A 12,465-nucleotide genomic window follows, 5' to 3' on the forward strand; every position below is an offset into this window, starting at 1 on the left:
ATGGATGGAGTCATGACTTACAGGTTAGTGAAATGTACAGATCATTACCGCACCGCACACCTAGACAAAGGCACAGGTCCACGCACTACATTCACACGTGGATAACCCGCACACGTATGTTACCTGCAGAGGCGTGGGGTGGTCATTCAGCCACTGGTGGAACTCAGTCGTTATAATGCTAGCCAAGGAATTCCCCTTCCCTCTCCAGGTGCTGGAAACCTCCAGCAAATCCAGAAGCACGGTGCGGGGGTCCTCCAGGGCCGGGAGCAGGTCTCTGACGTGTTCGCGTACCTGCCGAGGCAGACAAGTCGGGGAGAAAACACAAAACGATGGGAACAACTTAACTTAACTAAAGCGCGAATCGTCGGAGGAGGCAGCTGCTCACCTTCTTCACGTCCCCCCTGGCCCACAGGTCCTGCAGGATGATTAGATCGTGGGACAGATCATGCTCTGGGAGAGAGAACACGGGGAGAGATCTGGGTTACCGCTGCCCCGTATCTACCAAACCGGCATCTGCCAAACCGGGCACGCAGGACCCCGACAGACTTTATAACGCGGAAATTAATGGAATAAAAAATACTTTCTATTGTAATTCTAGAATACATTGTATCGCTGCATTAAAACTATTGTAAAGCCAACGTCCGGCATTTGGAGAGAGACCCTTTATGGACCAGAACAGGGCGAACGTGCAGGAATGGCTCCATCCACATCATTCTTGCATCCTTAAATCAGTTTCGCGCATGCGATCTTACCAAAACGCCCGCTAACAAGACGGAGGGTGAAGGAATTTTAATTCGGCAGTGGGGTGTATTCGCTAAACAGTGTGTTGTAGTAGACCTGTGCGTAGACGTAATTAGCCGTGTTTAAAGGCCTTCTTCTGTGTCACGTTACAATAATAGGATCACGTTTCAAAAATATGGATTCACTTATTCTGGTCGGAAAGACTCGCAGCAGACGGTCCTAATGAGTAGGATTTAATGGCAGACAACCCACCACAAGCATTATGTTCCAGAGATAACACTGCTTGAGATTAGACTTGGGGTAAACAAGGAGGGGTGTTAGGGGCAGAAGCCTGGGGTCACGGTGGTCCCCTCTCCGCTAGCTCTACAGTCACTCATGGAATGTGACCTCTGTCCCCACCGGCCCCGAGTTAGAACATTAGAAGGAATGATCTTTACCCTCTGAAGGTTCACACAGAGGAAAGCCAGGAGACTGGAGGAGAGAAAGCCTGAGACCAAGAGAGAGGAGAGAGAGAGAGAGAGAGAGAGACAGCCTGAGACCAAGAGAGAGGAGAGAGAGAGAGAGAGCGACAGCCTAAAGAGAGACAGCTTTAAACCACAAGAGAGACACAGCTTGAAACCACGAGAGAGAGCGAGAGAGACAGACAGAGAGAGATTCACCACTAGGCAGAGGGATAGCGAGACCTTCAGAAAATGAACCCCCTGGGGGCAGGGAGGAAGCAGTCGTCAGCTATGCCATTATATATTATTATTAATTATATATTATTATTATACTTATTGTAGAATTCTGTGGTCGCCCCCAAAACACGCCTGTTTCACGGACCAAAAAAATCTAAAGATGACGCTTAGCAGAACCACATGAATCAGAGAAGGGGCAACATAAGAGCGTGAATGATGGGGCAGAAGAGAGTCTCTTCAACCGGTTGGCGGAAGACAAATGGAGAGGATGGAAAAGTTGGTATGGAGAAAAGAAATGAAGATCTGGCTAGAACTAGATTGTAAGCTCCTGTGCGCAGGGCTCTCCTCACCTGTTGTTCTGTAAATTAAATTGTTGTTTTGTTATGTTATATACTACTTGTTATGTCCTGTCTACCCATTGTACAGCGCTACGGAATATGCTGCTGCTATATAGAACAATAAATAATAACTGTTTGGTAAGAATCCGGAGACTCTCGGAATTGCAGCGGGGAAGGAGAAATGGGAAGTGGGCTTTGCGGAGATCTGATGTGAATATAAAAAAGACACAGGGGAAGAGAAGGACCTGAGTGAGGAAGCCAAAAATGTTGATGAATCAGAGAAGGTACATTGTTCATTTGTAGAGTAAACAGCGTGGCTTGTACAGGCCACGGGGTCAGGAAACAGACCAGATCTGGGATTATTTACACAGAAATCCCTGCAATACCCGGCTTACTGCAGAGCTAAAACCGGGGAGACGGCCTCAGAGGGGAGAGACGCCCGCTCCCGGGCAAGAGGGAGATTAGGGGGACAGCCTCATTCCTAGAGCCACAGAGGGGAGAGACTCCCCGCTCCCGGGCAAGAGGGAGATTAGGGGGACAGCCTCATTCCTAGAGCCACAGAGGGGAGAGACTCCCCGCTCCCGGGCAAGAGGGAGATTAGGGGGACAGCCTCATTCCTAGAGCCACAGAGGGGAGAGACTCCCCGCTCCCGGGCAAGAGGGAGATTAGGGGGGACAGCCTCATTCCTAGAGCCACAGAGGGGAAAGAGTGCCTGGGGTTAACAAGTAGGGAGACCTCCTTATTCCTGGGGTCAAAGGTTAATGAGACGGCCCCATTCCTAGGGATAAAATTAGGGAGATGTCCCCATATGTGGAGTTAAAGATCTCCCTTGGTTGTCACCCGCAGTCCAGGTCAGGGACACCCCATTTAGGCCACCGTCAGTTATCTTGTTTGAGGAACTCCAGGGATGCAGCTCATATACAGGGGTATGGATCCCAAAAAGCTACCCGGAGTCACGTGCCTAAGGTGCTCGGCCCAATACGTACCCCCACGGGACTCGGACGGCTGCTCCATTGACTTACAGAACGTCACTTGTGGTCCGCGAGAAGGTCTCCTGCGTGGAAGACAAAGAGAAGCGTGAGGGTCTCGTCGGAATGTTAGCAGTAAGAAAAGAACATTTAGACACGCAGCGTGCGAGCCTCTCGGGCCACGGGTTGGAAAGCTGAGGGTCTCGTGTTTATTGTATGAGGTATTTTCATTAAAGCCGCACTTTATGGTTCAAACGGAGACGTAAGAACACGTTGGTCAAACCCGTGAGCAAAACCGACGAAAGCAACGCATTCTTCAGCTGCTAAGGAGCGGTATTTAGTACCCTAGGATCTGGCGCCCTCCTATGGATAAGGACATCCTCTACATCGGGAATCGCTCCGGCCGTGCGCTGGAGATACCGGCGCGGGAACAGCGAAGATATGGGATGGAAAGAGGTTTAAAAGGCACAACGACAACGAGCTTAAAATCACCTTTACTGTAATATGGTTACCAAACCATCGGGGGTTATTTCATACTGGGATGGGGAGTATTTCATACTGGGATGGGGAGTATTTCATACTGGGATGGGGGTTATTTCATACTGGGATGGGGAGTATTTGGCTAATCATTTTTTTTATAATATGCGGCCTTAACAAAAAATTCACAGCAAAAATAACGATTTGAATCCCAGTTTGAAATGTTTTTTGTTTTTTTTAATAGCCCCTGGGTCTGTTGAGGCGCGGGTGCGAGGTATGTGCTCTGCGGTGAACGAGGGGTAAGAGTTGCACTTCTGAACAAGCCGGAGGGTGGAAGCCACATGCCGGAGGGACTCCGCGTACAAAAGGAACTTGCAAATTGCTAGCCGGACGGTCCCAGAAATCGGGGAGGGGGAAGTAATGGAAGCAGATGCATTCACGGCCTGCTATGTAAAGTAATCCTAAAGCCCCTGCCTAATTAAACAGTGCCCCTCGTCAATGAGACAGCCAGGGCTGGGGTGGGTGACTCTTTGTAAATATTGGGAGATGGCCTTCGCTCCGTAGCAGCTGTATGATGCTCTCCTGACCCCTCCAAGCTTTCATCTGTCACGTACCCAAGCCCACCACTCACACTTACAGCGGCCACTCGCTAACAAAAGACACTCAGCCCCCCATCCCAAAGCTTCAGGCTTCCCCAAACAGGGACTCGAGAGGCCAAACTAAATACGACACGTGCCGACACTTTACACCTCGACGAGTCGGGTAACCCTGGATAAAAGGGTACATTCCCTTTCCTTTGCAGACTGACGGTCGGCACCCTTTAAGGACCCAGCATCTACTGGGGAAGGAGCCAAGTGGAAAAATGATGCAGTCACCATAGCAACCAGTAGGATGTTCCTAGTTTTGCCTCTTTGGACCACAGTCATAAACTTTGTATCAATGTAATGCATCGCTCCTTTATAGAAGCGCCATATATGCCATATATTATTACACAGCAGTACACACTGTCATATATGCCATATATTATTACACAGCAGTACACACTGTCATATATGCCATATATTATTACACAGCAGTACACACTGTCATATATTATTACACAGCAGTACACACTGTCATATATGCCATATATTATTACACAGCAGTACACACTGTCATATATGCCATATATTATTACACAGCAGTACACACTGTCATATATGCCATATATTATTACACAGCAGTACACACTGTCATATATGTCATATATTATTACACAGCAGTACACACTGTCATTTATGTCATATATTAGATCATAGCAGTACACACTGTCATATATGTCATATTATTACACAGCAGTACACACTGTCATTTATGTCATATATTAGATCATAGCAGTACACACTGTCATATATGTCATATTATTACACAGCAGTACACACTGTCATTTATGTCATATATTAGATCATAGCAGTACACACTGTCATATATGTCATATTATTACACAGCAGTACACACTGTCATATATGCCATATATTATTACACAGCAGTACACACTGTCATATATGTCATATATTACACAGCAGTACACACTGTCATTTATGTCATATATTAGATCATAGCAGTACACACTGTCATATATGTCATATTATTACACAGCAGTACACACTGTCATATATGCCATATATTATTACACAGCAGTACACACTGTCATATATGCCATATATTATTACACAGCAGTACACACTGTCATTTATGTCATATATTAGATCATAGCAGTACACACTGTCATATATGTCATATTATTACACAGCAGTACACACTGTCATATATGCTATATATTATTACACAGCAGTACACACTGTCGTATTAATACATGTTGTACACACGCGTTTATTTTACACGTGTCACTAATGTACATGTTGTTACAATGTTATAACCGTTTCGGCAGAATATCCTGCGGTCCTGGAGCAAATAATAAAGATTTAACCTCGTAAAAGCTCTGCTCACGGGTCTGGGCCGTGAGCAGAGAGGTGTCGGTGCGTGTGTCACGTTACTGAAGCTGAAATTGTAATCATGCGCGTGTCCCCCGGGCGGATGTTCTGCTCTTGCGAGGTATGCAGACTATTCCCCGCGGTCTCTCTGGACGGAATCAAAAGGGAAATCTCTGCACAGAGCAAATTTCAAGATATTTGAAGGCGATCTCGTTGGCGTATCCCTAGCGGCTCGCATTCTCGCACTCTCCCCTCCCCCGGCTTTCCACTCCAATGTGTATCATCTGTGGCCGATTGTTAAAACAATAGCAGGTTCCAATCTGTTCCTGGAATGGGCCAAGTAACGAGGCCAAATGGGACTCGGGGGCCCCGGGGAGGGCCTGGTCGGCTAAACTGCTCGTTACTCTTGGCTCGGTGGATACTCTTTATTTACAAACTCAGACCACATTTCTGACCGGCCTCACGAGGGTCCACACGCTCTGCGACCCCCCCCCCCCCCCCCCCCCGGTCACCCAGAGGGTACCACAAACCTCTCCAAATTCATTATAATCCCCAAAAATATTTTCGTTATTCAGCTGAAAAAAATTCCAGATCCTGTAATAACATTTTACAAACCCCTTTCTGCGGTTTTAGGATTTTATTATCTGCACCTGCCTCCTGATTGGCTCCTAAATTTTGAAATCTCTGGAATTATTATTTTTATTTAAAGGCCTAAATGCGTTTCTTAGAATCAGATCAGTGGCGGATAGAATTATAACAATTACATTTTTAAAAGGTTTCATAAGTACCATACGTTTCTTTTTTAACTAAAATATCTTAAAAAATAAAGCACAATTTTTTTAAAAAATTTTTAGGGTAATTCTAATTTTCCAAGGAAATTTCGTTTGCATATTCACGTGCATATCATCACCCAGCATGCCTTTCACCAACCTATAAAGCTGTCGGATCACTCGGCTAATGAGATCTGTAAATGGAATGAGGTTTCTTGTTTTTCGTTTTTAAATCGTATCCCCCGGGGGCCATAATAATCTCCATTAGCCAAGGCTTGGGCTACCTCGCTCTCCATTAACACAATTAAAATGCTCATGCACATTAAATACGGATTTCATGTGAACTCGGAGGGTAGACGCGCTCTGCGAGGGGGTAACATGACGCTCTTGCCCCGGAGCAGTCCTCGGATATATATCGCTCGCTCTATAAATTGTGAGAATTTCCCAGACGATTGGTCATGGATAGAGTGTCAGACCTCACCGCTACAGTCACCATCTCTCGGCCCTCGATGGGAAGTCTCTCGCAGGCCACAAAGCCTGATTAAACTACATCGGAATTCAACCCCTTAACCCTTTCCCCTCCAACCCGGACCACCACGAAGAAATTGCTACGAGAGTTTGATGAAAGGTTCGCTGATTAAAGCCTCTGCGGCCGACCGTTTCCTGTAAAACCCATTTTAATGTAATTAAGTCGAACGTCTAAATGCTTCTTTGCTAAATAATAAACATTTTAAGTAAAGCTTCTTGTTGCCGTGCGGTATCCACGTGCCGCAGGACAGACCCCAAAAGCAAACGTCGCTTTTGAGCACCCTGTAATCGGAGCCTTAGCCTTTAGTACGGGGGACGGTACCCTCGCTTTATGGTTAGGGAACCGCTTGGGACCCTCAAACCATCTACAAGGACCAATCTCAGCTCTCTCTTTTACTGGTCCTCGGATATCACTGAAGGCCCCTGGCGATGTATAAAGAAGCATCTCATCGTCACGCCGCGTCTCTTTTGAATTGAGACAAAGTGTTGCGTGTTTGAAGAGTTCCTTCTAGGAAGGGATCTGGAGTCCAGCAGTACTCGGAATTGTGTTTTTGTGTTGAATTCAGCAAAGTAGGTGGAACTGCACCTTTAATATTGAGAAAAGAAGGTTTTATTGTAAAAAGCGCAGCTTTTAATCGAGCGTAATGGTTCCCTAGCCAACTTTTGGCATTTTCTACGCGCTTAATCCAAAAGCTGCAAGAATTATGAAGAAAGACCAATTCATGGGAGCAATAGGTTGCGCAGGTCCGTGTGCCGCGTGTACAATGGCTAAACACGCCTCAACCTCGGAAAACCTAAATCCACACGCGAGATGACGTAACGTCACGGACCGGGATCAACGCAACATTTTCCTCAATTTTGGAAAATCCCATTGTTTTAAATGTCTATAATTATCTTTTATTATACGAATACATATTTGGGATAAGTTTACGAAGAGAGATCGGAAGGAGAGTCCGGCCCCCTTGGGATTTACAATCTAATGGGATGACGGCGATTAGATGGGGCAATTGGGGCAATAATCCACAGAATATTTCATACACACGGGTCTGGCGGCTGGATCGGGAGACGTTCCCCCAGCCCGCGTGTTCGTCATCAGACAGACAGACAGACCGCTTGTATATATTTACATATTTTTTGCTTTTTGTTGGGTAATGGGGGGGATGGAGAGACATGGATCTGGAACGGGGTAAAACTAAAACCATCTGTGCAACAAACTGAAGCCAAACAGCTTCCTGCAGCTTGCTGGCTCCCGACAGACTGAAAAACCTCATCTTAACCCTGTGAGCGCCCGCGGCCAGCATCGCACTAACGTTACGCGGACGGCATGCAAATAAAAAGCAACTGTTATGCGCCAAAACGACAAAATTAAAGTCCCGGGGGGAACTTTGCTGACTTTGTCTCAAAGAAGAGAAAGGAGGGTCGAGGGAATTCCTTTTCTATTCTAAATCTGGTAAAAGGGTTACGTTTCGACCAACTGCTTCGCCAGGCTGAAGCGGCGTAACCGTAGATCTCGTCTTTGCCAAATATTCCGAGCTCTCGAAAAATGGAACTGGATCCGTTTAACGAAACCAAAGCCAACTGGGAAAAAGATTCGGAATCATTCAACAATCTGCCCCAAAATCTCAGTAATTTACATCAGCAGTGATGTCATAGGTTGATGGAAAAAGGGACCAACTACTAATTTAAAAAAAATGGCAAGCAATTCAGTGGACGGTTGTACGAGGGAACCTCACATCATGCGCTCAACTCATAGCAAGGCTGACGCAGCGCATGTTTTGGGGTGGGGGGGTGAAAAGATCTGGAATGAATTACATACACTCCAGGATTTTGCCCTAATTATTCCTTACTGTAAAACACACCGTCTGGCCGGGAAAACAGAGGCTGATCGCATTCCAGCCAAATAAATTCCATCCCCTCTCCCCCTTCACACAGTCTCCGGAGCAAAGAGATTCTGCGATTTAATTTGAAACAACGACCCGCGTCATCTAAAAGAGAATCAAGAACGCAGGAAAGAATAAAAGTTACTTATTACTATCAAGCAAGTGCTTTGGAATAGTTTCATGCACGTCGCCATTTTGGTTCTAAAAGCTCCGCCCACCTGCCTTCCCTTCCTTGGAGGATCATACAACCCGCGTCCCGAACGCATCCATTGAATACAGACAGTAAACTCCTGCAGAACAACGCATTCTCCGCAATATCCGTCGACGGTCGCGCTATTGGGTCCAGACAACAGATTCAGAACTGAGAATTTATTTCGATTCCTCTTTAAATCAGACAATGCCCTAAAAGCAACTCTTACTGTACATCTCCAGTATATGTGGATACATTCAAAATACTTAAAAGAATGGGGGATTCCATTAACGGGGGGGGGGTCATGCAGATGAGCGTTTAGCGACGCAGTTTGTTTTTTGGTCCCATGTGGCCGGAAGTTCACAAACAAACAGTTTATTTAGGTGACCTTCCTGCCCGCAGCGCTGCCGGGGTCTCTACGCACATGTGCTCTGGGTAAACATGTGGCTTGTGTGTGTGTTTCTTTGCGGTGGACACACTTCCGCACGCAGCTGTCCAACTCAACCTTTCTCCTTCATCCTGTAGGGCTAACAGCGCCATGTGACATTCCACGTGCGACAGGCAGCAAACAAAGGGGCAACTCTGGCTAGGGCACTTCACGTGCCCCCCACCCACCCCAGACACACACTAACACCCCCCCCCCATTTTAAAACTCATCAAACACTTACGTGTGTGTGAAACGGCAATCTAAACAGTCCCTCGTAGGAAGAGGCCGGGGCAGTAAATATTTACGAGATGTTGGTGGGGATGGAGATTTCAAAAGGGTTCATAATCACTCAAAGCCACGTCTTGCCATGTTTTCTTTATATCTGGATTTATAAACATTACATTTAAAAACATTTTAATAAAATATTGTTTTTAGGGGGGGGGGGGTTTGGTAAAGAGCTTTCGCTCGCCAACCATGAGCTCCGTGAAACTAAGGAAAATAGACGTAGCTCCCCAGGTCCAAGAGCAGAGTCTTTAGTCGAAGTTGATATCTTTTTTTATTTGGCCAACATAGAAGAAGAATGTAGAGTTATATAAGCTTTCAGGACCTCAGAGGGCTCTTCTTCAGATCAAGCAGATGGAATGAAGAACGGATCAGTACCGGTCACTTTGTGATTAACAGTTAATTAAGAAATATGAATTTTCCCAAATAGCTCATTTCTTTAAAACGCAGGATTCATATTTTTTTTTTTACTACACATTTTCTGCATGTAAAATGTAATGGCGGCCAAACCGCTTGCACTTTACGGGCCAAGCGCTGCACGTTTTTAAGGTAACGCAGACCCGCGGTACGGAAGTCAGACGATGTTACGTCATTTCGCAGGAATCCCACCGGGGGTAAGAGAAATATGGGGAGTTGAAGATCTTTGTCCAAATTAAAACTGGCAAATTGTTCAATTCTTTAAACAAAAATACAGATCAGCTTGAGATCCTGGCACGGACGTTATCCCCCCCCCCGCTTCTATCCCGGCCGTGCCAAATTCCCAGCGTCGGTCCAAGCCGCATCTCCTCGAGTTTATGGCGATGAGCAGAAAACTCCGAGGAGAATCGACAGGCTCCAGAATTCTATGTAAGGAAGAATTCCGAGCCCAGAATGAACGTCTCTATTTTAAGAAGCTGATAATCCCGAAACGGTAGATTTTAGATATAAAAAGTCATCAAAGGGAAATGTTGGGGAAGCTGGGTTATTAATGCTGGAGCGTGGAGCTGTATGCCCTGTAAATAAAAAAATTAAAAAAGAGGGGGTGCTGGATACGGGGTTAATTTAAACCATTGGAGCCGCTTTTAACTTGGACTTTCCAGACGAAGGAGTCGATAATTCTGACCGCGGTCTCTTCTTTCCACGCAACGTTGCAGGTTTTCTGGATCTCCTCGCTGCACAGGTGGCTCTTTAGTTAGCCGAAGCCTGACGAGCGATTTGCGGTTATCCCAGGAGATCCGGAAACCATTGGCTTTTGGGGGCCCCGGGTATTCCGGCCTAATCTGAACCATGGGAAGGAAGCCATTCAGCTTCTGGTCATTGTGAGATGATGCTCGGATACATAGTTTCTGCCCCATTCCATGGTCCTTCTGGGGAGGCTTATTACAACCAAAGGGGTGGTTAATGTCTCCGGCTTCATCATTAGAGAGGAGACTCCATCGAGCTGCAAAATCATTAACAAGCACTAGCAGCCCCAGGGGATGAGGAGCAGGGAGACGACTCTCGATTTTAGGCTGGTGGGTAGCGTGATGCCATTCCTTTGTTATTCAAATGCGACCCTTTAAATGACAATGGAAGCATTTGTAGGGGGGAAGCCCAGCGGAGGCATGCACTCCAAAGCTCACATGGCTTGGATACTCGACAGCTGTCTGGATGGACCGACTTCAATCAGAGGAGATTATTCTATTAGATTCTTTTACACGCCAAGCGAGGAACGCTCTCCTACAGGAAGGTGAATTTGTTTACCAGACAAAGAAGCCTGAAAATAAAACGATCTGCTGGATCCGTGACATGGATCGGCCCACGTCGAGGTCAATCTAGCTGCTCAGCTGTTCCTGAACTCCAACTCCCATGATCCGGGAGGAGGGGAAAAAAAAAGACTATTATGCCGCAAACAGCTGTGTTGGTCCCGGGATGCACAACCGATTCTGAGCCGCAGGACATCTATTGTATGGGGTCAACATACAATAAAGCGCACGCGTGTTTTTATTTGATATCACCTAGCACCTCACTAGCGATATGTTAGGGTAGGATAACCCAGGTACACGACTCACACCAGCGAAGGAAGGGAAATAATGATTTACCCAATAACACAGCCGATTCGCAGTAACAGAGTAGTTAAAGATATACGTTAAGTGGGATAATGTATCTGTAGCGAGCGGTGGCGCCTTCGCTTCCTCCGCCTGGGGGGGGGGGGGGAGTGGAAACGCTTCTCAGGATTACTTTTGCAGGAACCCAACATTTGTTGACCTGCTTCAGGAGTTCACTGCCGTCCGGCGGAGGAAGCGCGGAAACAGGAGGCGTCTGTGCCAACTGGAAAACACATTACATTTGCTGAAAAAGAATGTGTTCAAAAAGTTAACCTGCCGGGTGGATGAAAAAAACATAGAATTCCCACAGTGACGGGACATTGGAGCATTCGAAACAGCCCCAGACAATGTATGAGCAAAACAATTAGACTATAATCCTATTTAAAGCTTCACCGACAGCACCATTAAAGTGAAAAGAGGGTATTTAGTTTCTTCAATCCTCTTTTGTGTTTCATTTTTTTGCCCAGTCTCTAGATGAGTTCAAATACCCCGATAGCACTTTTTGAGAATTATAAAGGGCATTTATTCGTCCAAGTACTTTTATCGGTTATTCGTGTTGTTTGGGGGGCACTGAAGCAGTCAGTCCTGCAATAGGCTCAGGTAAAGGCTATTAAAGGGTTAACAGCCCCAGTCCAGAATGGACGAAGGCAAAGCCAGGTCATGGACACCATGTAGACCACATTACCGGCCCCCGGCTGCAGCGTATAAACACAACAGCCCATGCAGGACGCCAGCTGGGGCTCATACTCTCCCATCGAGCTCTTGGCACAGATCCCCGGACTTTCACAGACAATGATTAGTTAGCGCTCTCTTTCGTCAGACTTCTTCTTCCCTGGCTCTCCATAGTGCTGCATTGGTGCTAGCAAATGCCACCGAAAAGAGCTTTACAAATGCCCCCGACCACTGAGCACCCCCCCTAAAATCCTTCCCCGTTTGTACTGTACAGCTCTCTGGAAATATATATATTTTACGAGGCGTAACAAATGTTCCTAAACATTAAGATTTTGACGAACATTCTTAGAATTTTCTCCTCCGGTAACATCAATGGGATCCCTTTCTCTGCATGGAGTTAGTGTCGGAGCGTGCTGGCGGTGACGATACATACATGCACGTTCCTAAGCATGTCTTCGGCGGAAACCCTCCATGCA

General features: G+C 46.4%; 1 pseudogene; it reads right to left on the reverse strand.

Annotated features, from left to right (window-relative positions):
* LOC149277476 (exonuclease mut-7 homolog) overlaps positions 1-12,072 on the reverse strand; it is a 63,459-nt pseudogene extending 51,387 nt beyond the window's left edge.
* Between the last annotated feature and the right edge of the window lie 393 nt (positions 12,073-12,465).

The sequence above is a fragment of the Sceloporus occidentalis genome, unplaced genomic scaffold (assembly GCF_023333645.1).
Source record: "Sceloporus occidentalis isolate IW3139 unplaced genomic scaffold, rSceOcc1.0.p SCAF_214, whole genome shotgun sequence".
Lineage (NCBI taxonomy): Eukaryota > Metazoa > Chordata > Lepidosauria > Squamata > Phrynosomatidae > Sceloporus > Sceloporus occidentalis.